The 25,703-nt window shown below is 42.5% G+C and overlaps 1 protein-coding gene across 2 annotated transcripts in view; it reads right to left on the reverse strand.

The window, feature by feature from the left end:
• Positions 1–25,703, reverse strand: part of cdkal1 (CDK5 regulatory subunit associated protein 1-like 1) — a 1,217,472-nt gene that overhangs the window by 1,068,404 nt on the left and 123,365 nt on the right. The gene's annotated exons all lie outside the window — the stretch shown is intronic.

The raw sequence follows: 25,703 nt of genomic DNA on the forward strand, positions 1-25,703 counted from the left end.
AACAGAATTTTTTTCTTCAAAAGGGGGCATGTCCGGCCACTGAAGCCTGATTTGAAAGTTTCCACAGTGAAAACGTACTCCAAACTAAAGTAGAATGGAGCAAGCGAAGATTTTTGTACAACTGAAAAAACCTGTTCTACACATTAAAAAATCAGGCGCAGGTTACAAATTAGGCGTCCAGATCAAGGTGGGGGGGGGGGGGGGGGAAGGGAAGTCATTAAATTCTACAATAAATCCTTATTTATACTTCTACAAATAAATCCAACCTGAATAAAAATTTGTAAGCAAAGAAAAGATTAAATAAACCATCTTCCTACCTGTGTGAAAGTGCTTCAGGCACGGAGAATGCTGCAGTTAGCCTGAGGCGCCCGTTCTTTCCCGCTTGGGGAGGGGGGGGGGGGGAAAAGAGAGGAGGCGCCCATTCTTTCCCCGGGGGGGGGGGGGGGAAAGAGAGAAAGAGAGAGAGAGGAGGCGCCCGTTCTTCCCGCAGGGGGGGGGGGGGAGGCGCCCATTCTTTCCCGGTGGGGCGGGGGGGAGGGGGGAGAACAGGACAGTGAGAAGGCTGCAAGTGCTGATGGCAATGTGCTTTTATTTAAAAAAAATGTTCAAAAATTAAACAGCTACAAAGAACTACAAAAATGGCCGAGTGCCAATGTTTTTTTCACACTGCGCGTGCGCGAACGCTCCAACGTACAGCGTTGCCGGCAGGAAAAAAAACTAATTTAAATAGTACCCGCCCCTCCCACTTACAAAATCGGTGCGAGTGTAGGCTCCGCCCCCCTGGGCGCCACGCCAGGCAGACAAGGAGCTGCAGAACGCTCCAGAATCGCGATTTTTTTTTTAGGCGCCGTTTTAGGCGCGAAAAACGGGCGCCCAGCTCGGAGGGGCGTCCGTTTTTTATCGTGTGGAAACTTGGGCCCTATGTATTTTTAAAACTGTACAAATTACAAAAGAAGAAATTAAAACACAAATATTCTTGATATCAGCCCTTTAATAATAATAATAAATTTATAAAGCGCCTTTAACATAGTAAAACGTCTCAAGGCACTTCACAACAGTGTTACAGACAAACAGATAAATTTGACATCGAGCCACAAAAGAAATTAAGGCAGATGATCAAAAGCTTGTTTAAAAAGGTAGGTTTTAACAAGCGTCTTAAAAGGATAAAAAAGAGGTAGACAGGCGTAGAGGTTTAAGGAGGGAGTTCCAGAGGTTTAAGGAGGGAGTTCCAGAGGTTTAAGGAGGGAGTTCCAGAGGTTAGGCCCAGGCAGTTGAAGGCATGTCCACCGATGGTTGAGCAGTTATAACGAGGGATGTTCAAGAGGTCAGAATTTGAGGAGCGCAGACATCTTGTGGGATTATGAGGCTGAAAAAGATTATAGAGATAGAGAGGGGCAAGTCCATGGAGTGATTTGTAAACAAGGATGAGAATTTTGAAATTGAGGCGTTGTTTAACGGAGAGCCAATGTAGGTCAGAAAGCACAGGGTGATCTTGAATTGGTGTGGGTTAGTACACGGGCTGCTGAGTTTTGGATGACTTCAAAGTTTACGTAGTGTGGAATGTGGAAGGCCAGCCAGGAGTGAGTTGGAGTAGTCAAGTCTAGAGGTAACAAAGGCACGAATGAGGGCTTCAGCAGCAGATGAGCTGAGGCAGGGGCGGAAGTGGGCAATGTTACGGAGGTGGAAAAAGGCGGTTTTAGTTATGCCGCGGATATGTGGCTGGAAACTCATTTCAGGGTCGAATATGACACCTAGGTTGGTTGCGAAAGGCACCATAGGAACTAGAGAAATACAAGCACATGACAAGTTTGGAAAGCTTTCACACCCTAATAAAGCTGCTTGATAGCATAAATCAGTCTTTATTAAATAAGTTAGCTGCCAACCTGAAAAGTCGTTGACATTAGTTGAGAAATTACCTCAGTGTTACATTGATTCCCCAGACCAGACACACAATATTTTAAGCTCTCAATACAGTAAATGCTGAATGTGTACATTATACAGAATATTGTATAAGGCAATTTCCCAATCCAACCCATCACATACATGTGGACATTATTAAATCCTGGACCTTATTACACTAATCTGCTATAAAAAAGCCATTTAAAAAAGGTATTAAATTCTACAGTATATACTTCAAAAAAATTATATTTCCCAATGTGCTGATAGCATGATTGAACTGAATGGGAAATGGAAAGCTTGGGGAGAAAAATCTTGCTTGGTTTGATTAGACTTAGCTGCATAATTGCTGACTATATCACATGCTAATTACTCTGAAGCTGGCCTGAGGCAAAGAAAACATTAAAAACAGCAACAATAGACTTGAAACAGTATTATAAAAGTTTCTGGTGTGTTTTCAGTTTATTTTTCCTGGAATTGCCCCAGGACACTTCCTTGCTATTATCATCATCTTAGACGGTCCCTCGTATCGAGGATGACTTGCTTCCACACCAAAAAGCTCTGCTGCATGGACCTAGTGCGCACACATATCGCAGTGTGGGCTGGCCCGTGTTGCCCCTGGGCCCTTGCCTCTCCTGGGCCCCGAACTCACGCCTCTCCTGCTCCCCAATCACGTCGCTCTGCAATCTCTCGCTGCTCGCTGCCTCTCCTGCTGTACCTGCCACGCTCCAATCAGCCACCTGGATTATGGTGACGTTCAATCCAGTCGCTCTCCTGAACCGGCTCACACTGTGCCTTGCAGTGACATGCCACTCCTTTTAAGGCCTCGACCTGCCGCTGGCTATTATACTTCAACAGAGGCCCACAATCCCATTTGATGTACAGTATACATATGCATTAAAAATGAAGCCTCATTCCCACCAGTCATTTCACATATGTCATTTATCAAAGACCAGTCAGGTACTTTCCAGCAGAAACTTATTTGAAAAATAATACTTTCAATGCATACACACCTCAACAGTTCAGAACAAACTAAATGGGAAAGGTGGCTGGCATCTGCAAATAGAGTTTTGGGTGGATGAAAAGGAATTTAAAATTCTTGACTTAACTTCTCAAAAGTCCAACCAAAATGATAAAACTAAGTCTTCCAAGAATTAGGACTTTTGATTTAAGTAAACAAGCGTTCCTGTAAATTTGTAGTATGCAGGACTTAATAACAAATCTGAACTTCAAATCAAGGGTACAAGACCAATGATTTCGTTAGTTGTACTCCAGAAATCTAAATTTTTCTGGTTTGATAACTTCATTCCTGTCATTGTTCTCACCAACATTCATCATGAAATAATTACAGCTTGTTAGAGGTCTACAAAATACAAATCAAACATTTCTAAAGTTATACAGAATCAAAATACTGCGGATGCTGGAAAGGTTCTGATGAAAGGTCATCAACTTGAAAGGTTAATTCTGTTTCTCTCTCCCCAGATGCTGCCTGACCTGCTGAGTATTTCTGGCATTTTCTGTTTTTATTTCGAAAACTATGGTAAATTGCTCCTGCTTCACTCCAGTGGTTTGTACTGAGCCAAAGTTTGATAGTCCACAACACAACCCCAAAGTTCACAACAAAACTACCCCTGAAAAAAAAAGGAAATGTAGAACTGCCCCACAATACATATTGTAAATGTGAGGATTACGTGGAGTTAATGTCAATATCTTTCCCAATTTTGTCTACGGATGGCTATTGGCGTACTGTTACGATGCTTTTGTGGTTTATCAGGTAATTTTAATTAGTTGAAACGCTTATTATTTCACATCAGTCCCAGTTATCCATTACTCTCTATTTAATCATAAGGTTTGTCACTAGTCATAAAAGTGCACTTACAAAACTTCCTTCAGTAAATTGGATATTTTCAGCCATTTTGATCTTTTTAATCCACATTTCATTTCAACATAAGACTAATCACAGTTTATGTTTTAGAGGCTAACACATCAAGTTTAAAAAAAAATAGCAATAGCAACAGTCTTTAGATGATCATATTTGACCAGGGAGTCAGTAATAGTAATTTATTTTTCACCGGTATGTACTCATCATCATATGCAGTCCCTCAGAATCGAGGAAGACTTGCTTCCACTCCAAAAATGAGTCCTGAGGTTACTGAACAGTCCAATACAAGATCCACAGTCCCGGTCACAGTTGAGGGAAAGGATGGATGGGACAGGTTTGCTGCACGCTCTTTTCATTGCCTGCGCTTGATTTCTGCATGCTCTCGGCGATGAGACTCAAGGTGCTCAGCGCCCTCCCAGATGCACTTCCTCCACTTAGGGCGGTCTTTGGCCAGGGATTCCCAGGTGTCAGTGGGGATGTTGCACAGTAGCAGCATGGATACAAAATTGGCCAAGGGATAGAAATGAGAGTAGTGGGGAATGGCTGTTTTTCCAGACTGGAGGGAAGTATACAGTGGCATTCCCCAAGGTCTACTAGGACCACTGCTATTTTTGATATACATTACTTGGACTTGGAGGTATAGGGTACAATTTCAAAATCTGCAGGTGACAAAACTTGCAAGTGTAGTAGAGTGAGGAATATTGTAACAGACTTCAAGATGGTGGAATGGGCAGACACATGGTGGATGAAATTCAATGCAGAATATTGTGAGGCGATATATTTTGGTCGGAAGAAACAATCTTTGAAGGTGGCAGGACATATTAACAAAGCAGTTAATAAAGCATATGGGTCCCTGGGATTTATAGAGGCATGGAGTACAAAAGCCAGGAAGTTATGCTAAACCTATATAAAGCACTAGTTTGGCCCCAACTGGAATATTGTGACCAATTCTGGGCACCACAATTTTGGAAGCATGTGAAGGCTTTGGAGAGATTTACTAAAATCATTCCAGGGATGATGAGATTAGTTACATGCTTAGACTGGAGAAGCTGGGGTTGTTCTCCTTGGAGCAGAGAAGGCCAAGAGAAGATTTGATAGAGGTGTTCAAAATCATGAAGGATTTAGACAGTAAATAAAGAGAAACTGTTTCCAATTGCTGAAGTGTCAATAATGAGAGGGCACAAGATTGGCAAAAACAGAGGCAACATGAGGAAAACCATTTTACGCAACGAGTCGATAGGATTTGGAATGCACTGCCTGACAGGGTGATGGATACAGATTCAATCGAAGCCTTCAGATGGGAATTGGATAAATACTTAGAGAAAAAAATTGCATGAATATGGGGAAGGAGTGGGACGAACTGGATTGCTCTTCGAAAGAGCCCCAGTGGGTGGATTGTACAAGTGATTGTTGGAAGTGAATTGCACATTATTCCCATAACCCCATAAATTCAGTCTGCAGCCAATGATAGCTCCTTTCCTGCCATATCATGGAAAGGAGTGAATACAAAGAGAGAGAAAAAAGACCAGAGAAACAAAAAGGGTTAAGGAAAGAATAGAAGAGCAGAGAACAAGAGAAACAGCAGCAGTGACAGAGGAAACAGTGACAGAGGAAACAGTAACGGAGAAGAAATAGGTAAGAGTAACCATATTCTTTGATCTACCGAGTACAATGCCACAGGAGATTAACTGGTAACATTAAAAATCTTGTGCCTGCTGGAGTGTTGGAAGGAGGATGTAATTGCAGTGTGATATGTTTACATAAACAGTTCAATTACCAACTATAATGGAAATATATAAAATTACAATGTATGACTAAGATTGGAACAAACATATGTCTGTGTGCCATGACCCTCACTTCATCTGACAATTGCAATTGGTCTCAGCCTCCCATATGCAGTACTGGCTTAAAAGCTGAAAGATGTAAAACTGAGGCACCACAATCCCACCACTTGCAAGAGATATAAATGCAAGTCTTCTTTTTTCTTTTACTGGACATAGAGAAATAAATCATAAATTAGGACATCTGATATTCAGACTGTTGTCAGATGAAAAACTCAATATACAGTCCTATATACATCAGAGGTGCACGATAATGGTGCACCATTTCAGAGTTTTAAAAAAAACCTTGTCAAACAGATCATAATGAGGAAACGTGAAGTCACACTACATACAAATTGACCACTAGATGGAAACTTTGTGCCATTTAATAATATTGTAATTGGAAAAAACTCATTCAAATTGGACACATTTTCTTCAGTACATTGCCTTGGAGAGGATGGGCAGCAAGAACCTACTGCCCAAGGCACTACTAAACATTATACACCTCTATTATTTGAAGAGGTCACTATACTGCATAATTTATCCTTCACACGAAAAAAAACAGGAGTTGTAATCCACAATGCTATCATTTAAGTAGACCCCAACTGAAATAAACCAGAGCCCACGCAAGTCTGACAGCATGAAGATAGTGATGAAACAGCACTTTTCAAAGAACATGAAAAGCGATTGTTTTACTTGTAACGTTTTCATGTACTTCTTCAAAAACAAAAACATACCAATATTATACCACCAAGAATTATAAAAACAGGCGCATGGCAGATTTGCAGCGGAAAAATAAGGCATGACAGCGTTGGATGCTTTGAAGCTTTGTTTGGTTCTTATCCAGACTGGTGAGTTGATGTCTCAAAGAGAGAGAAACTTGACACTGCATCTCTTGGATTGCTGCCCTCACCACACTATCTGACATACAGGATAAATTACCAACAGTGGTAATAGAAAGGGAAAAGGGACTGCTGCTAAGGTTGTCAAGTCTCCAGGAATTTGAAGCTTAATCTCCAGGGTACTTTGCAAGCTAACATGGGATAAATCATTCATATGGGCATTAGTTGTTTACACTTTTTGAATATTTTCATTTATTACTTAAAAAAAAATACAGCATCATACTCCATCCTAAGATCAGAAGTGGAGATGTTTGCTGATGATTGCAGTGTTCAGTTTCATTCATAATTTTTCAGATAAGTAAGCAGTCTGTGCCCGCATGCAGCAAGACCTGGACGACCTTCAGGCTTGGGCTGATAAGTGGCAAGTAACATTCACATCACACAAGTGCCAGGCAATGACTATCTCCAACGAGAGAAAGTCTAACCATCTTCCCTTGACATTCAAAGGCGAATCCCCACCATCAACATCCCGGGGGTCACCATTGACCAGAAACTTAAATAGACTAGCCATATAAATACTGTGGCTACAAGAGCAGGTCAGAGGCTGGGTATTCTGTGGTGAGTAACTCACCTCCTGACTCCACAAAGCCTTTTCACCATTTACAAGGAACAAATCAGGAGTCTGATAAATACTCTCCACTTGCCTGGACAGATAAGCCCATCCACGACAAAGCTTGATTGGTACACCTTAAACACTCACTCCCTCTACCACTGGAACACTGTGTCTGCAGTGTGTACCATCTACAAGATACACTGCAGCAACGCGCCATGGCTTCTTCAATACCACCTCCCAAACCTGCGACCTCTACCGTCTAGTAGGACAAGGGCAGCAGGCAAAATGGGCCATCACCTCCAAGTCACACACCATCCTGACTCGGAAATGTATCATGGTTCCTTCATCGTTGCTGGAACTCCCTCCCTAACAGCACTGTGGGAGTACCTTCACTACACGGACTGCAGCGGTTCAAGAAGACGGCTCACCACCTTCTTCAAGGGCAATTATCGAGGAAATTTCAGAGAGTGAGCAGCTGAAAGCATGACCAGCGATGATGCAGCATAAGAAGAGACCAGGTGTCAGATGAATGGAGTGTTTTGGGGGCGGGGGGGAAGAGCGGGTGAGATTGAGGGGTTGGAGGAGATTACAGTGATATGATAGGGTGCGTGAGGCCAAGGAGGGGTTTAACAGAGGGATGAGAATTTCAATTTTTAGACATTGAGGGACTAGATGCTGGGTTAATTACAATATAAATAAAAAGTAGGTAATGGCAAGTAGAACATGCAATCTTGGTTTACATCATATATTCATTCCCTCAAACAAATGACAGGCGAAGTTGTCTTTTGTTAACAATGTGTTCTATTCTTTAATAATGCCCTCTTTCAAACAAGAAAGATGCTGGCAACTGCAACCTGCTCTGTGAAAAATATGTTGAAAGGTTTACCTTGTCTTTCAGTTAACTGCCAGTTTGTTGAGCAACACCCGTGGTTTCCCCCAGGGATCAGGGTGGAGAGCAGTCATGCAAATGATAAGCAAAAATACAGGCAATGAATGTGTCAACAATACATAATATTCAAAACTTTTGTAAATGGGCTGTGTAAAATAGTTATTCTGAGAAACATTTTACCAATCAATTTCATCTGCAGTGAATACATGATCAACACCCAGTAAGTAGATAAAAACAAAATCCCAAACCATTTCCTATCTGATAAACATTGTACTCATTTTCACTAACAAAATTTCATAATCAGTGTAATTCTCTTTGTCCAGGTTACAAAATTCACTCACTGCCTATTACCTTTCACGTAACACTTTCATAGAATCAGACATTTACAGCACGGAATGAGGCCATTTCAGGCCATCTCGTCCACGCCAGCCACCAAAGAGCTATCTAGCCTAATCCCTTTTCAGCTCTTGGTCCGTAGCCCTGTCGGTTACGGCACTTCAAGTGCACATCCAAGTACATTTTAAATGTGGTGAGGGTTTCTGCCTCTCCCACCCTTTCAGGCAGTGAATTCCAGACCCCCATCATCCTCTTGAAGAAATTTCCCCTCAAATCCCCTCTAAATCTTGCACCAATTACTTTAAATTTATGCCCCCTGGTTGTTGATCCCTCTGCTAAGGGAAATAGGTATGTCCTATCCCCTCATAATTTTATACACCTCAATAAGGTCTCTCCTCAGCCTCCTCTGTTCCAAAGAAAACAAACCCAGCCTATCCAATCTCTCCTCGCAGCTAAATTTCTCCAGTTCAGGCAGCATCCTCGTAAATCTCCTCCAGTGCAATCACATCTTTCCTGTAATGTAGTGACCAGAACTGCACGCAGTACTCTAGCTGTGGCCTTACTAGTATTTTATACAGTTCATGCATAATCTCCCTGCTCTTGTACTCTATGCCTCGGCTAAGAAAGTCATTTTATTCCGTATGCCTTCTTAACCATCTTATAAACCTGGCCTGCTACCTTCAGGGATCTGTGGACATGCACTCCAATGTCCCTTTGCTTTTCAGTGTCCTACCATTTAATGTGTATTCCCTTGCCTTGATGGCCCTCCCCAAATGCATTACCTCACACTTCTTCTGAGTGAATTTCATTTGCCACTGTCTACCAGTTCACTGATATCTTCCTGCAATCTAGAGCTTTCTTCTTCATTAACAATCACACAGCCGATTTTAGTAGCATCTGCAAACTTCTTAATCATACCCCCTACATTCAAGTCTAAAACATTGATATATACCACAAAAAGCAAGGGACCCAGTACTGAGCCCTGCAGAACCCCACTGGAAACAGCCTTCCTGTCACAAAACACCCATCAACCATACCCTTTGTTTCCTGCCTCTGAACCAATTTTGGATCCAACTTGCCACTTCGCCCTCGATCCCACGGGCTTTTACTTTCATAACAAGTGGGACCCGATCAAAAGCTTGCCTAAAATCCATATACACTACATCAAACGCACTACCCTCATCGACCCTCTGTGTTACCTTCTCAAAAAACATTGGAGGACTTGCAATACTTCTGCCAAATTCACTAACATAGGGATGTACAAATATCGCAAAAAACCATTGCACTCCATCTGGTATGCATCAATGTCCAGGAAATATATTCTTCAATGTCTGTCATACTCCTCCATCAATTTTTCCACCGGTACTTATTGAACTTTCTCTCAAATTTGCTGGTACAGTCAGTCCCCACTGCCGCCCTTGAGAGGCCATTCCATACATTCACAAAATTAATGGCGTGAAACAGATCACATTTGCAAACTGTGAGGCACAACTAAATTGCAAACAGGAGCAAAAATGTTGATTACGCAAACTGAATTGGAAACAGTAGAGACTGTGCCATCTCCTGGCTTAAAGATGTCAGACAAAAATCAAAACGGGTAGTCCTGGCTGGATAGTAAGCCATGCCTGTTGGCAGCCAGCCAAAGGGAACACTTCGCAAAGGTCTGAAAGCAGGCTGTTCATTCTTTCACCAGAAGAGGTAGCTGTCCAGGATCGCTTACTTTGGAAATAAAATTTAATGATTAATAATATAAATTTTCAAAAAATTTCCCAATATGATTCTCAACATACAAGAAATTGCACGCAAGACTTTTTTTTTAAACCATCTGACCAATAATAAATGGACACTTTTTAAATATGAGCACTCAGTGGGAAACTAGTAATTATTTCACACAAATGGACTCCATTTCCAATATTTACAGTACGTAGCAATCTAATGAGTACAAAAGAGCAGCTGTTTTACAATCCTTTATATAAAAGGCAGGATACAATAGGCTGCACTAGGGCCATTATAATTGTCATTTATTACGAGACAGGACCAGGGGTGAAATGATGGAGTTAAATGCTGCAAACCTACTAATAAAAAAAAAATGATTCCACTGAGTGACAGAACATGGATTCAATCCCATCACCCCCTCCCACCACCAATCACCTGATTTTCTAATCTCTTGGGATCAGATAGAATCAGATCATACGTGGCTAAAATGCAGTTTACAATTTAGGTTTTTCTAAATGCTTAATTTTCTCCCGCAAATAGGACCCCTTTCAATGCTACACTCCGGTGATTTCATTTACAGAGAGCATCCCAGTAAATCGTGGAGTCGATCTATTGAAGAGTGGACTTCAAATCAGTCTGAAGGCCAGTCTGGCGAAAACCAGCACTCGGAAATTACCAGCATTCCCAACTGGTAGTGTGGTTTCCTTGGGTCAGGCCTTGTGCCTCACTCCACTCTTTGTAGAGAACCACCCTCCAAATACAGAGTTGCAAGTTGCATCAGCCAAAGCAGCCTGGTAGGAATAAAGAACCTAACTTCAAGCGTCTCCACAGCATTAAAAATACTTTTTTGGGGGTCGAAGACATTTCTGATGAGTATCATTTTTCAAGCATAAAAAGCACTTTGTGCAAAAAGACATCACTCCAATGTTATTCCTCCCGGTTAAACAGCAAACAGTGTGCCCCTCTTAATATTTTAACCGTGGTTCTTGTTTTAAATGTGGCTGAAGTTAGCAGGCTGAAGTGAACAGGCTGGAGCTCTGCTTTCTTTATCAAATGTTCAATCCCATTCTCCAATTCATACAGATACAGCAGCAGATGCAACTGATTTGCCATCACCTGTCACTCCAGGTAACTAGGAAATAGAGTAACAGAGAACATTGTCGAGATTAGGGGTTTGATTCACCAGCAGAATAAAAAATTATAAAACAGAATCGGAGCTTGAAATTAAAGCAACAGAATTACTGATTAGCAAGACCAGTATGTCAGAAACCTCTGGTTTGTAAAAAGTGGAGGAGAGGAACTAGTTCATATACTGAATTGTGCAGTATTGCAAAGTAATTTTGAAATTGCTCAAGATTTACTCTAGTGGTTGCTGAGGAGAGAGAGAATCTGTACTAGAGTGCTATTGAGCATGCTCGGAGCCTTTTCAAAGCCTAAGAGTATGAATCATCCACTGAACTCTGTGGTTGAACAACCACATTAAAAAAGGGCAAAATTCCAGGCGACAACTCTGTCTAGGAGGAAAATCCACAGGCATACTTACTGGACCCCAATTCTAGAAAATAAAAATGTATTTATTGCAGGTTATAGATACTGACACAGATTTGAAGCCATTTTTAAAAGCACTTGCAAAAGCACTTGCCCCCACGTGGGAGCAGTTGATGGGTGTTGTATTCATTGGCCGATCATGCCAGTCACATTCTCACTGGGCCATTGTTTAACATAATGCTCTTTTAATTGAGTGAACCAGTGAGAGTTTTGAATGCTGATAAAATGCTTTTTTCCTTTCAGGAGGATGGAGTTTTAAATACAATTAACGTGTTACATTGCAGCCAGTAAAAAAAATTACTTTTACCTTTAAACATAATTGTCTGAACAACAACCAAATTCTATTGCAGGGATTGCATAATGACTCTTTAATAATAATCCAACAAAATAATACCAAATGCTCATAATTCTCGATCCTTCAATAAGTTACATGTAAAACACGGAGCACAACAGCACTTTGATTCACTATTTTCCTTCAGGTACTTATCCAATTCCCTTTTGAAAGCCACAATTGAATCTGCCTCCACCACCCTTTCAGGCAGTGCATTCCAGATCATTACTGTTCGCTGCGTAAAAAAGTTTTTACATAGAATATATGGCACAGAAACAGGCCATTTGGCACAACCAGCCCATGCCAGCATTTGTGCTCCACTCGAGCCTCCCCCCATCTATCCTCATCTAAATCTATCAGCGCAACCCTTTAGTCCTTCATCTGCTTGTCCAGCTTCCCCTTAAATGTATCTATACTATTTGTTTCATCCACTCCCTGTGGTTGAGTTTCACATTCTCACCACTCTTTGGGTAAAGAAGTTTCTTCTGAATTCTCTATTGGATTTCTGAGTGACTATCTTATATTGATGACCTTTCGTTATGCTCCTCTTCACAAGTGGAAACATTCTCTCTGTATTGACTCCCATCAAAACCTCTCAATTTTAAAGACCTCTTTTAAGTCGTCTTCTTTCAAGAGAAAAGAGACACCCAGTCTGTTTACCCTTTCCTGATATGTATACCCTTGCATTTCTGGTATCATCCTTGTAAATCTTCTCTGCACCCTCTCCAGTGCCTTTATATCCTTTTTGTAATATGGTGACCAGAACTGCACGCACTGCTCAAAGTGTGGTCTAACCAACGTTCGACACAGGTTTAGAATAACTTCCTTACTTTTCAATTCTATCCCTCTGGAAATAAACCCTAGTTGTTTGGTTTGCTTTTTTTTTTAAATGGCCTTGCTAACTTGTGGCGCAACTTTTAGCGATTGGTGTATTTGAACTCCGATATCCCTTTGTTCCTCTTGAAAGATTTTGAACAATTCTATCAAATTGCCTCTCAATCTTTTCTGCTCCAAGGAGAACAACCCCAGCTGCTCCAATCTATCCACGTAACTTAAATCCTTCATCCCTGGAACCATTCTTGTAAATCTTTTCTAAACCCTCTCCAAAGTCTTCACATCCCTCCTAAAGTGCAGAATTCTAACGCAGAATTCTACCTGTACAATTACAAGTAGTAAAACCTGCCTATTAGTAAGGCCAATTCCTCAATTGAGGGCTCCCAGACAGTAGTAGTGCTAATCCATAAACCACAGGCCAGCATACTTTCATTTTTCGGCCCATTAATTTGAATGGGTGTGCTCGAATAGGGAACTTAGTTCTAATAAATCACTGCATTAAGTCAGTTGATGTTGAGCAAATATTCACATTATTTTCAATTATTCACTATATTCAGTGAGAAATAGAATTACCCAGCTTTCATACTAAGTGACTATCTTTGGCTATCTCTGAAATAGTACAATCAATAGCATTGTAATAAAAAAGTAACATGAACCCATGATTCCAAAAGCAATTAGGAAATAATCTTGGCAACCTCGTTGTAACTAACTCAGCAGGAACATGAACCTTCAAGGTAAAACTGCATTTGGAGAGACTGACAATTCAATGGTGAACCATATGACAGAAAACCAGTAGGGTACTTTTGCAACTCAGTGGAGCCTGTGAACATTTCAAATACCCTAAAGATACAATTATTTTCATTTCAGTCAAAACTCAGACCAGACCAATGGAACTAAAGATCTGATATCTTTCATAGGACACTTCGAGAAGTTTAGCACAAACTCAAGTCAATCTCACTCTGAAACCACAGGAACAGATTAGTGAGAGAGAAAAAAAAAAACACTATTGCAGTTCGGGATGGTGTTCCGAATCTGGGTTGAGGCAGCACTGAGAAAATTACTGTGCAGTTACAATGCTTGTTGAAAACAAGTTCCTAAAATTAGTTTAATACCCCTGCATTAGTACATATCTGAATTTGATCAACACAAACCATTTCATTCTCTCAGGTATATTAAATCCAAGTTTAAATAATAAATCTGTATTTAAAAACTTAATGCATGTGCGTGCATTTTGTTTGCAAAGCTTTACTTCCTGCTAAGTTTGCGTCACGTGACAGCCTTTTCCATTTATAAATTCCCATGTATGATGGAAACTACCCATGTAACTTTGCTGTGCTGTAAAATTACACTCCGTGATGGCGCCGCAGAACCTCAGTCTCTACAGTCCTTCTCTACCTTACACTGCAGAGAAATCCCTATGGTGCAACCAACTCGACTACTTTGCTTCCCAAACTGCCCTGTATTCTGCTATTTAACTGTAACTGTGCAAGAGTTGTAGACTGCCTGCCAACAAAACCAAACTTCCTATTGTCCACTTTTTCAAGAATAAATCCATATGTCCACATTTAAACTTTTCAAACTGTAATTACACGCTCCAACCATTGGCCCTCAATTTTGCATCTCCCAACTCCTCAACCTGCACTGAAGAAAAATGTTTATGCTCCAACTCTACTTTCCAAATTGCCATGTTTTGCTCTTTAATTATCAATAATGTAAAATCATACTAACATGTCAAAATAAGGACAGAATGGTGGTAAATTAATCTGCATGTCCTGGTCCACATTCTAACGCTGCTTCACCTGAAGACGTCACTAGTCCTGACTATCCGTGTGCAGTGACATGGGAGATTTGAGTGTCAATACTAAAATGTGTCCCTTTCACTTTGATTTTTCGCTAAAATGTCACTTGGCTAATATGTAAGTATGCATTGATTTATTCACTTTTTGTGACAAAATATTTGCATTTACACAATCATGCTACATGATCACAACAAGCACAAAAGACTAACACATGGATTTTTCCATCTGGTAGATGAGAGATCAGGTACATTTCATGTGAGGTGAATCAAGAAGTTGCACACTGGAACAGGTGACTAAATGAGGAGCTGGCCCAGAAATAATTAAACCATAACTAGCTATTTAAATGGAATTTTAGGCTCTGAACAAATTCCAGTTAACACATAAAACACCGTTCCAGCAACTATCTCCCCACAGCACCAACCAACTGTTCTTAAGTGGAAAGCATAAACTTTGAAATCTATTTCTACAATGCAGATTAAATAAGTTAGCCTCAAAAACCACAGGAGGCTAGAATAATTTCTAGTTAGAAGAAATTATGGCCGACATAATTTTAACCAATGATGGGCATACACATTGTTCAAAGATCAAGGCATTAAAAGTGACTGTGATTTACTGCTGTACAATAAAGTGCTGGTAATCTCGCAAAGACTCTGCAAAAGCTTGCATAAAACTACTTCACATATTAAAGGTTGATCAATTCGTTATTCGTGCATGAAATCTTCAACAGGAAATCTGTTGAAGGTCTCAGCTAAGCCAAGACTAAATTGATTCTCATTGCTCAGGGATACAAAATTAACGAGTGCGTTCATTTCGGACACTAACATTTTAATGTAAACCTTAAAATAGTTCCATCTGTATCGACTCTCTCTCTCAGTCTCCCTCCACACCCCCAAACTCTTCACTTCCTGTTCAATGTCATCATTGTCCTCTTGCACAGCACTGAATTTTTTCCAAGGGAGAACTGAATAAAAATGCAGCCTCGAGTATAGTGATATCTGATTGAAGTAGCATGGTTTTGATTCTAGGAAGAATTATGATTCCACATTTCTCTAAAATGGCATTCACCTTTAAACCCCTAATCAAATTATTCGTTGCTTGTGCCTGGAAGAAACTACTGATCAGTTAATGTTATATCTCTTATTTTCTGCCCATCCACGGAGGTGGTAAAAGTTTAGAAGACTTTTTGGCAAATGTTTAAGTGAGTAACAGCGTTAGTTTAGACTATCCGCAATGATTTTTTATTTTATTAACGCTGCCACTTTATACCAGCCATCGTGTGTAGTAAAACATCTCAAGGCGCTTCGCAGGAGTGTGACAGAACAAAAAAAATTTTGACACCAAGCCACACAAGAAGTTACTGCAGATGACCAAAAGCTTGGTCAGAGGTAGGTTTTAAGGAGCATCTTAAAGGAGGGAAGAGACAGAGAGGCGAGAGGTTTAGGGAGAGAGTTCCAGAGCTTAGTGCCCAGGCAGCTAAAGACACAGCCACCGATGGTTCAGCAGTTATAATCAGGGATGCTCAAGAGGACAGAATTTTGAGGAGCGCAGATATCTCAGGGGTTTGTGAGGCTGAAGGAGACAAAGAGGGAAAGAAAAGTAAATAAAGACTTGCATTTATAGAGCCCCTTTACCGACTTCAGGACGTTCCAAAGTGCTTTACAGCCAATGAAGTACTTTTGAAGTGTAGTCACTGTCATAGGAAATGTGGCAGCCAATTTGTGCACAGCAAGGTTGTACTAACAGCAATGAGATAATGACAACATAATTCTTTAGAGATGCTAGTTGAGGAATAAATAGTGGCCAGGACGCCAGGGAGACCTCTCCTGCTCTTCTTCGAAATAGTGTCCCAGGATCTATTACATCAATGAGGGGGCAGACGGGACCCAAATTTAAAGTCTCATCCGAAAGACTCATAGTGCTGCACCGAAGACATTAAGAGGGGTAACCAAAAGCTTGATCAAAAAGGGGAGCTTTAAAGGTGAAGTGAAGGGAGGGGTGGACGCACAAGAGACTAGAGTCAGAGGAACAGAGCGTTATGGGAGAAATTTTAAGGCTGGAGAAGGCAACAGAGATAGGGGGAGTGAATAAATTAAGAATTTAAACATGAGGGTGAGGAATTTTAAATTGGAGGCATTGAGGTTCTGTGAGCCAATGTAGGTCAGCAAGGACAAGAATGATGGATGAGCAGGACTTAGTGCCAGATAGGATACAGACAACAGAGCTTTGAATGAGATGAAGTTTACAGACGGTTAAGAGTGGGAGGCTGGCCAGGAGGACACTGGAAGTAGTTGAGTCTGGAATCAACAAAGGCATGGACGAGTGTTTCAGCAGCAGATGAACTGAGGCAGAGGCAGGCGATGTTATCAGGGTGGAAGTAGCAAGCTTTTGTAATGGAGAAGGTATGGGGTCAGAAGCTCAGCTCAGGGTCAACACCACCATGCTTAAGCGGAATTTTCCTAAAACATATTGCTATCAATACACTGAACTAATCTAGTGACACCACCACTGTTAAAATGGCATTTTCTGATTCACTGCAAATTTATCAGAAGTATCAGCTGAGCCATCAGCTATCAAGTTTGTTGAAATACTGTAAATGTAAATTTACTCACATGTTATAATGGGGCACATGCTACACTCATCAATGTGTTCATCTTCAAATCCATAACCGTTTAAAGCATATGTTTGAGAAGATTTTATAAAAAGCCATTTGCCCTTTCTCATAGGGCAGAGGACTTTTACGGTCGTTGTACGCAACCATAAAATGCATTACAGTTGCAGTCTGCTGTGTGACACAGCAGTTCCAAAAACATACATAGAAGTCAGCATTTTAGACTGTTCTGGAAACCATCTGTGGCTCACCCAAGCCAGAAAAGGCTAATAATATCTCAGTATCTAACTCATTCATTTTCCAGCTTTGATTCACTCAAAATACCCTGGCGGGCCAGTACAAAGTACCATCTGCTATACAAATGAATAGAGCTGTTCTGAAATATGTGCAGGTTGTCTTAACATTGTAGATCCTCTGTGGTTCTAGGTTGTGAGCTCAGAACCTTAACTGTGGACTTCAATGATATGACAATTTAAATCACCTACTGCATCAAGCTGCCCATATAAATTTTAATCGATTGATTAAAGCAGTGACTTTGTTCTATTGGTTACTCCTGTGGCTCCGCATTTCTTCATCATCATAGACAGTCCCTCGAAATCGAGGAAGACTTGCTTCTACTCTAAAAGTGAGTTCTCAGGTGACTGAACAGTCCAATAAGGGAATTACAATCTCTTCTGTCACAGGTGGAATAGACAGTCGTTGAAGGAAAGGGTGGGTGGGGAAATCCGGTTTGCTGCACGCTCCTTCCACTGCCTCTGCTCGCTTTCTGCATGCTCTCGGCGACGAGACTTGAGGTGCTCAGCGCCCTCCCGGAAGCTTTTCCTCCACTAAGGGCGGTCTTTGGCCAGGTACTCTCAGGTGTCGATGGGAATGTTGCATTTTATCAAGGAGGCTTTGAGGGTGTCCTTGAAACGTTTTTTCTCTGCCCACCTGGGGCTCGCTTGCTGTGTCAGAGTTCCGAATAGAGCGCTTGCTTTGGGAGTCTTGTGTCAGGCATGCGAACATGCAGCCCACCCAACGAAGCTGGTCGAGTGTGGTCAGTGCTTCGATGCTGGGGATGTTGGCCGAGTCGAGAACACTGACGTTGGTGCATCTATCCTCCCAGGGGATTTGCAGGATCTTGAGGAGACATCATCGGTGATATTTCTCCAGGGATTTGAGGTGTCTACTGTATACGGTCCACGTCTCTGAGTCATACAGGAGGGCGAGTATCGCTACAGCCCTGTAGACCATAAGCTTGGTGCCAGATTTGAGGACCTGATCTTTGAACAGACTCTGCCTCAGGCGGCCGAAGGCTGCGCTGGCGCACTGGAGGTGGTGTTGAACCTCATTGTCGATGTCTGCCCTTGCTGATAATAGGCTCCCAAGGTATGGAAAGTGCTCTGACCAGCTTCAAATACAGGTTTGGGCCTACCTCACGTGCGAGCCTTCCCTCCGGTGATGTTCGGGCCTCCTCTCACTTCATCGGCGACGTCCTGGCTTTCCTTCCTCCAGCGACGCTCTGGCCTCACGCAATGGCGGAGTATCTGTCGAGCACGTGGTGTCCACAATGGCTGTGGTCACTCTGACCTATTTGACTCTCCTCCTTCCACAAAATGGACCTCTGACCATCCCAATGCCTGTCCTCAGTTTTCTCACCATCTCACCAAAGGGCGCTGCTGAGCTCCGCTTTTAGTGCCTCAATGCATCCCATGATCCTAAGTAACAGGCTGAAAACATGATTTCCATCCATCTCTCAGCCTCATCACCAAAGCAGTGAATAAAGACATGGCACATATTTCTTATCAAAACCCAAATATTTTATTCATGCTGTTCATTACTGGACACTTTTAATAGCAATACCTACCACACTCCTCAGAGTCAGAGCATTTTGTCAAATTAAATATCTTGTTGAAGAGCTTGAATTGTGTTCGATAATGAGAGTGAGTGCTTTAAGCAGAATCAACATCACAGTATCAACAATTAGAAACAATATTTTCTGGTTTGCAAACCTGAAAAACAGATGACATAGGATCATTTGAGAGAAGTTTGCACAACAGTTTCTTCTTCAGCTGGATGTGTTGTAAAAACTGGCATTAACAACTAAAATGTAACAAACAATTTTATCTCCAATCACAAGCATTTATCTTGTGCCTAGGTATTTATAATTTCAGCCCAATTAAGTCCCAAAATATACCAACCTTGGGAAAATAAGGACGAGCCATGGGCCCTGAATTTGCGGTCAGAGGCTTTCTGCAAGGAAATGCCTCCGATCCGCAAATAAAATGCCTGCTTACCTGGTGGTCCGGGAGGTACGGAGATTCGCGGTCCTGGGCCTCTCCAGGCACTCATGGGTATCTCAGGGGCGCATGCGGTTCGCCCCCATAAACATGAAAGGAAATACCCAAAAAAATACATCTGCACATCAAATAAATAAAAATAAACCATAACATATTGAAAATGCCATTTAATTAAATATTTAAAACAAAAATTTAATTTTTTGAAAAACAAATTTAAATGTTTTAAAGGGGCTAAAAATAAATTGACCTTATTGTATAAATGATTGCTAAAAAATTCTTTCTTTTTTTAAAACTCTTATGCTGGCAAAAGCAGGCCTTACGACTGCTTTTATCAGGCGTAAGAATTTCACGGGTATTCATTGGGTAGAAATTGGGCAAATATCCCAACTCTCCGCCCGTGAATGCCCTCTTCCCAGGGATGCGTTGGATCAGTCATGAATTTCCTTGACAGATCACAAGTTCCGCGTGCGGCCTTTAAACACGTGTGCACCTTGTATACACCTATAGGGGACGCAAATTATGGCCCGTGAAATTGTGCAATTTCTATGGGAGACACCAAGGTGTGACCAGTGATAAAAAATAATAATTTTCTTCCCAGCCATATAATCAGAAGGCAAAGATTCAATGACAATCACTTGTGACAACGCTTTACACTAACTTATTAAAAAACTAGTTGATGGGACCGTATTGGGTTTTGCACGTGCCATTCTTTCCCGTGAGAATATTCTTCATAAATCTGTCGTCATATCAATGATAGACTACTCTATCCAAAGTCTGAGATACATAGTCAACTGCGTTCAAATTACTGAAAGCAAGACAAAAACTGCAGTAACTGGTTACTGACCTTTCATAAGAACAAAAGAAACAGGAACAGGAGTAGGCCAACCATAAGGCCCCTCGAGCCTACTCCGTCATTCAATAAGATCATGGCTGATCTGATCAAGCTGGTATAACCCAATAAACATTAAGACACGTAGACAAGCACACAAAATCCTTTCAGGAACTGTCACATGCAACAACTTTTATTTATATGGCACCTTTAATGTAGTAAAATGTCCCACGGTGCTTTACAGGCATGTGAAAAACAAAAAATGATACCAAGCCACATAAGGAGAAATTAGGGCAGATGAGCAAAAGCTTGGACAGAGGTAGGTTTTAAGGAGGGTCTTAAATTAAGAGAGGTACAGAGGCAGAGAGGTTCAGGAAGGGTATTCCAGAGCTTAGAGCCGAGGCAGCTGAAGGCACGGCCACCAACATGCAATCCAACATAAGCTCATTTGGCGGTACTTGCACATTACACCTTGTGTGGTGCAAGTATCTTCTTATAAATGAAGGTTACAATAACTAGACTAAACCAAAAAGATAAAAATCTGAAAGACTGGGAAAGGGCGGGGATTGGGACTAGTTGAGATGCTCTTGTAGAGAGCCAGCATGGGCTCGATGTGCCGAATGGCCTTCTTCCGTGCTGCAACCAGTCTATGATTCTATACACCAATAGTTGTTTTTAGCTTTTTTTTAAAATGGAATATTAAGGCAAGTTTCTCCCTTTTTACAATCCCCTTTTCTTCATTTGCCTAGTTTAATGTTAACAATTGAAGGGACAGGCTTACACCCTTCCCAAGCAGCTGCCAATGATCCCTGAAGGCATCGGGGTGACTCTCCTTTTCAATTTCTGGCCATGCAACTCTTCCCTTCCCTCCCCCACTGCTGGAGGAAAACACGGTCACCTCCATTCAGTGACTTCCCGTTTTATCTAGTCACGACCAAGAACAAATTGGAACAAGATTCAAACTTTGCAACTCTATGGGCCCAAGTTTCCACATGATTTGCGCCTGATTTTTTGGAGCAACTGGTGGAGAACGGACTATCTTAGAAATCGCAATTCCCCACATTTTTTTTTCTACAGTTCTAGTCAGGTAGAACAGTTCTACTTTGGAACAGAATTTTTTCTTCAAAAGGAAGCATGTCCGGCCACTGACGCCTGATTTGAAAGTTTCCACAGTGAAAACGTACTCCAAACTAAAATAGAATGGAGCAAGTGAAGATTTTTGTAGAACTGAAAAAACCTGTTCTACACATTAAAAAAATCAGGCGCAGGTTACAAATTAGGCGTCCAGAACGAGGTCGGGGGGGGGGGGGGGGGGGGGGGGGTGGGGGGCGGGGGGGAAGGGAAGTCATTAAATTCTATAATAAATCCTTATTTATACTTATACAAATAAATCCAACCTGAATAAACATTTATAAGCAAAGAAAAGATTAAATAAACCATCTTCCTACCTGTGTGAAAGTGCTTCAGGCAGGCCTTTCGGGACCGAAGGCTGAACGGGCCGGCCCGAGACTTCGGGCAGGGCCCGTCCCCAGCACCAGATTTACAGGTAGGTGGCATTGGGTTGGGTCGGGTCGGGGGGGAGAGAGAGGGGGGTGGAGAGAGAGGGAGGGAGAGAGAGAGGGGGGCAAAGGGGGGGGCAGCGAGAGCGAGAGAGGGAGGGAGGGAGGGAGGGAGGGAGGGAGAGAGAGAGGGAGGGGGTGGGAGGTCAGGTCGGATCCAGTCCAGGAGCCGGAGTCGGGTCGGGTCCAGTGGGGGGGGGGGTCGGGTCGGGGGGCGGGAGTCGGGTCGGGTCCAGTCGGGGAGCGGGAACAGGAGCGCGGGTCAAGTCGGGTCAGTCGGGGGGGGGGGGGGGGGGGAGGAGCAGGTGTCGGATCTGGTCCGGAGGCTGGGGCGGGGAGCGAGTGTCGGGTCTGGTCGGGGGGGGGGGGGGGAGCAGGAGCTGGCCATGGGAGGAGTCTTATTCACGCAGCCCCAGTGAGGCCATTCAGCCAGGGCTAGGGGCTGCGTGCTTCGGGCCCCTCCCACACAGTTTGGCGCCTGGAGCTACTGCACTTGCGTGCCCACTGTAGCGCGCATGTGCAGAGGTCCCGGCACTGTTTTCAGCGCAGGGACCTGGCTCCGCCCCCCCACAGCTCGTGCTGGCTACGCCGAGGGCCAGAGGACCTGCAAGTAGGTGGAGAATACCGAAGATTTTTTTAGGCGCACTTTGTGGCGCGAAAAACGGGCATCCAGGTCGGGACTGCGCCGTTCGAGGCGCGTGTGGAAACTTGGGCAAGAAGTGTCAGCATTCTGACATTCAGAATCACCACTCCCTTTTTTAAAAAATTGTCTTTCCCATGCCAGTCACAATTTCCTGACTGAGGGTGGCCAGTCTAAACCAATCTAATCAATCTTAAGGAGACCACTAGTGGATGTGCAAACATGCAACAGAGTAACTCATCACCTGATTTTCTCTCAATTTGAAGCAGCACCTGGCGATTGCTCAGCATCCACACAATAGATTGTGCTTTGTGGGGAATTGAGAGTTTAAACCTGCAATCTACTGCACTGTAAGTGCAATGGAGTGCCAGCTGGCTACAGATTGATTTGTTAAATGGAAACAGCAATGATGATGGAAGATCTGCAAAAGTAGTCCAAGTTCAGAGACCACAATGTAAGTATTAATTTGAAAAGGATACTGCAATTTATATGTATAGGCCTGTCATCTAAAAATTCAGTACCCCTTTTAAAGGCATCACTTCACATTTGCTATTTATCAATCGAACACCAGTTTAACAGGCTTCAACCTCACATGGACTTTGTCTTTGAGAAAAATCACAAAGTATCCTAAAAATAGGGAGGAGAAAACAAAAATCACACACACCAAGTGAGTAACAGTTAAGGAGAGAGCCTGCAGAAAATTCAAAAAATTCTCAGATCTTCAAGATCTGGACATATTGGCCCAGACAGAGGCTTCCGACCGCAATCATTTCTACAAAAGTACCTGGTGCTCCCTGAGGTTCGGCGACTTGTGGTCCTGGGGCTCTACGGCGAAGGCCAGCATGGGGGCCCACGTATCCCAGGATCGTACAGGTCTCTGGGGTTCACGTGGGCCCGCCCAACCTGTCAGAGTAGGGGGATCCCCATTCATACTTATGGCCGCTTTGTACATGCAGAATTACCATAAGTATGAATGGGAATACGCCCAAAAACATACTGAAAATAAATTTTTAAAACTTTACATTTTTTAAATTAATTAAAATGCAATTTAATTACTTTATACAAAAATTAATTTTTTTGAACATATTTTTAATGTTTTAACAGAGCTAAAAAAAAAATAAACTTGCCTTAATGGACAGTGTTTTTAATATATCAATGAGTGATAACATTTTATTTTTTTTAAGCTCTTACGTTGGTAAAAGTAGGCCTTTACTCCTGCTTTTACCAGGGTAAAGCAGGAGCGGCGAGGTCGGGGCGAAGGAACGGCGAGAGATTGTAGAGGGATGTGACTGGGGCCCAGGAGGGGCATGAGTTCAGGGCCCAGGGGCAGCACGGGCCAGCCCACACTGCGATCCAAGTGCGCACTAGGTCCGCACAGCAGAGCAGGTCTCCAGTCGTCTTGGTTAATCCTTGCCACTGGACCAAGACCTAGCTCTGTCAAGCCCGTGTGGTAGCTGGTGTGCAACATACAAAAAAGAAAAATACATGCATTTATACAGTGCCTTTCATGTCCTCAGGATGTCCGAAAGCACTTCAAAGCCAATTAATAATTTTTAAAATATGATCACTTATGTAAGCAAATGTACCAGCCAATTTGCAGACAGCAAGGTCCAACAAACAGATAAATGACCAGTTAATCTGTTTTGGTGGCGTTGGTCGAAGGTGCGAGCCACAATACCGGAAAAAAAGCCCCTGCTCTTCTTCAAATAATGCCACAGAATCTTTTGTCTACCAGAACAGGTGAGATCTCAGTTTAACATCTTCTGAAAGACGGCCTCAGACAATGCAGTAGTACTGTCCTGAAGTGTCAGCTGACATTATGAGCGCAATACAAGTGTGGGGCTTGAACCCACGACCTTCTGATTCAGCTGACATTTGGCAAGAGACAGGAAATCTTAAATATTATTGAACGGTTTCAGTTGGGAGAAAACAAAAATTTCCATTTGAAAATATTTAATCCCAAAACAAAATGCTTATTTTGAATTTCCAGATCAGAATTTCACCTTAAAAGTTCCCAAAGTACCCTCATTGTTTAACATTTATGGAACTCTATCATCTCTTTCGCGACTTACTCCAAAACTACTATTTCTGCGTCAATGATATATCCAAAGAGCTATAAATTTACTGGTCAAATTCATGATCAGAGTTCGTTTGTATCAAGGCAGGTCACAGCCTGGCTTTCATTTTGATTTACTGAATGCATTTGATTTACTGAATGCAGCATGTGGGAGATTGAGAATGAGATTAGTTTCACTTTCATCAAATTCAGTATGTACACATCAGATCAAAGATTATGAAAGTACACACAATAATCTATTTTGATGCAGTTTCTTCCAACGAGAAGCCAAAATGTCATCAGCTATAACCTCGAATTCCTTGCCAACAAACTCCCATCCCATTAACATGGATGCATCTATTTGTACTGCCAAAATGGGCGCCTTTCTCTGATTGGTCCCCTTGGAGCATAAGCCCCACCCTGAAGTTTCTCTGAAATGTATCACTGAAACCGCCCAGCACAAATTCTGATCGACTTCGCAAATTTTAACTCGATCCATTTTGACTTCAGAAGCCACAGAGGATAGATCTCTCCAAAAGCCACCACGTTCCAGCCGAATTCACTGACCCAAGCGTAATTGCATGACCTTCCGCCCCACCCCGCCTATCTCCCTTCCCCACCCCCTCCCCAGTTTCTCTCTCTCTCTCCCGCCCCCTCCCCAGTCTCTCTATCTCTTCCCCACCCCCTCCCCAGTCTCTCTCTCTCTTCCTTCCCCGCCCCCTCCCCAGTCTCACTCTCTCTCTCTCTCTCTCTCTCTCTCCCTTTCGCGCGCCCCCTCCTCTCTCTCTCTCTCTCTCTCTCTCTCCCTTTCGCGCGCCCCCTCCTCTCTCTCTCTCTCTCTCTCTCTCTCTCTCTCCCTTCCCTGCCCCGGGAAAGGAGGTCGGGTAGCTCTGTTAATAAAGGATGATATCAGGGCAGTTGTGAGAGACGAAATTGGCTCTAATGAACAAAATGTTGAATCATTGTGGGTGGAGATTAGAGCTAGTAAGGGGAAAAAGTCGCTGGTGGGCGTAGTTTATAGGCCCTCAAATAATAACTTCATGGTGGGGTGGGCAATAATCAAGGGAATAATGGAGGCATGTGAACAGGGAACGACAGTAATCATGGGGGATTTTAATCTACATATTGATTGGTTAAATCAAATCACACGGGGTAGCCTTGAGGGGGAATTCATAGAATGCATATGGGGTTGTTTCTTAGAACAGTATGTTACAGAACGTACAAGG

This window comes from Pristiophorus japonicus, chromosome 5, assembly GCF_044704955.1.
Source record: "Pristiophorus japonicus isolate sPriJap1 chromosome 5, sPriJap1.hap1, whole genome shotgun sequence".
Classification (NCBI taxonomy): domain Eukaryota; kingdom Metazoa; phylum Chordata; class Chondrichthyes; family Pristiophoridae; genus Pristiophorus; species Pristiophorus japonicus.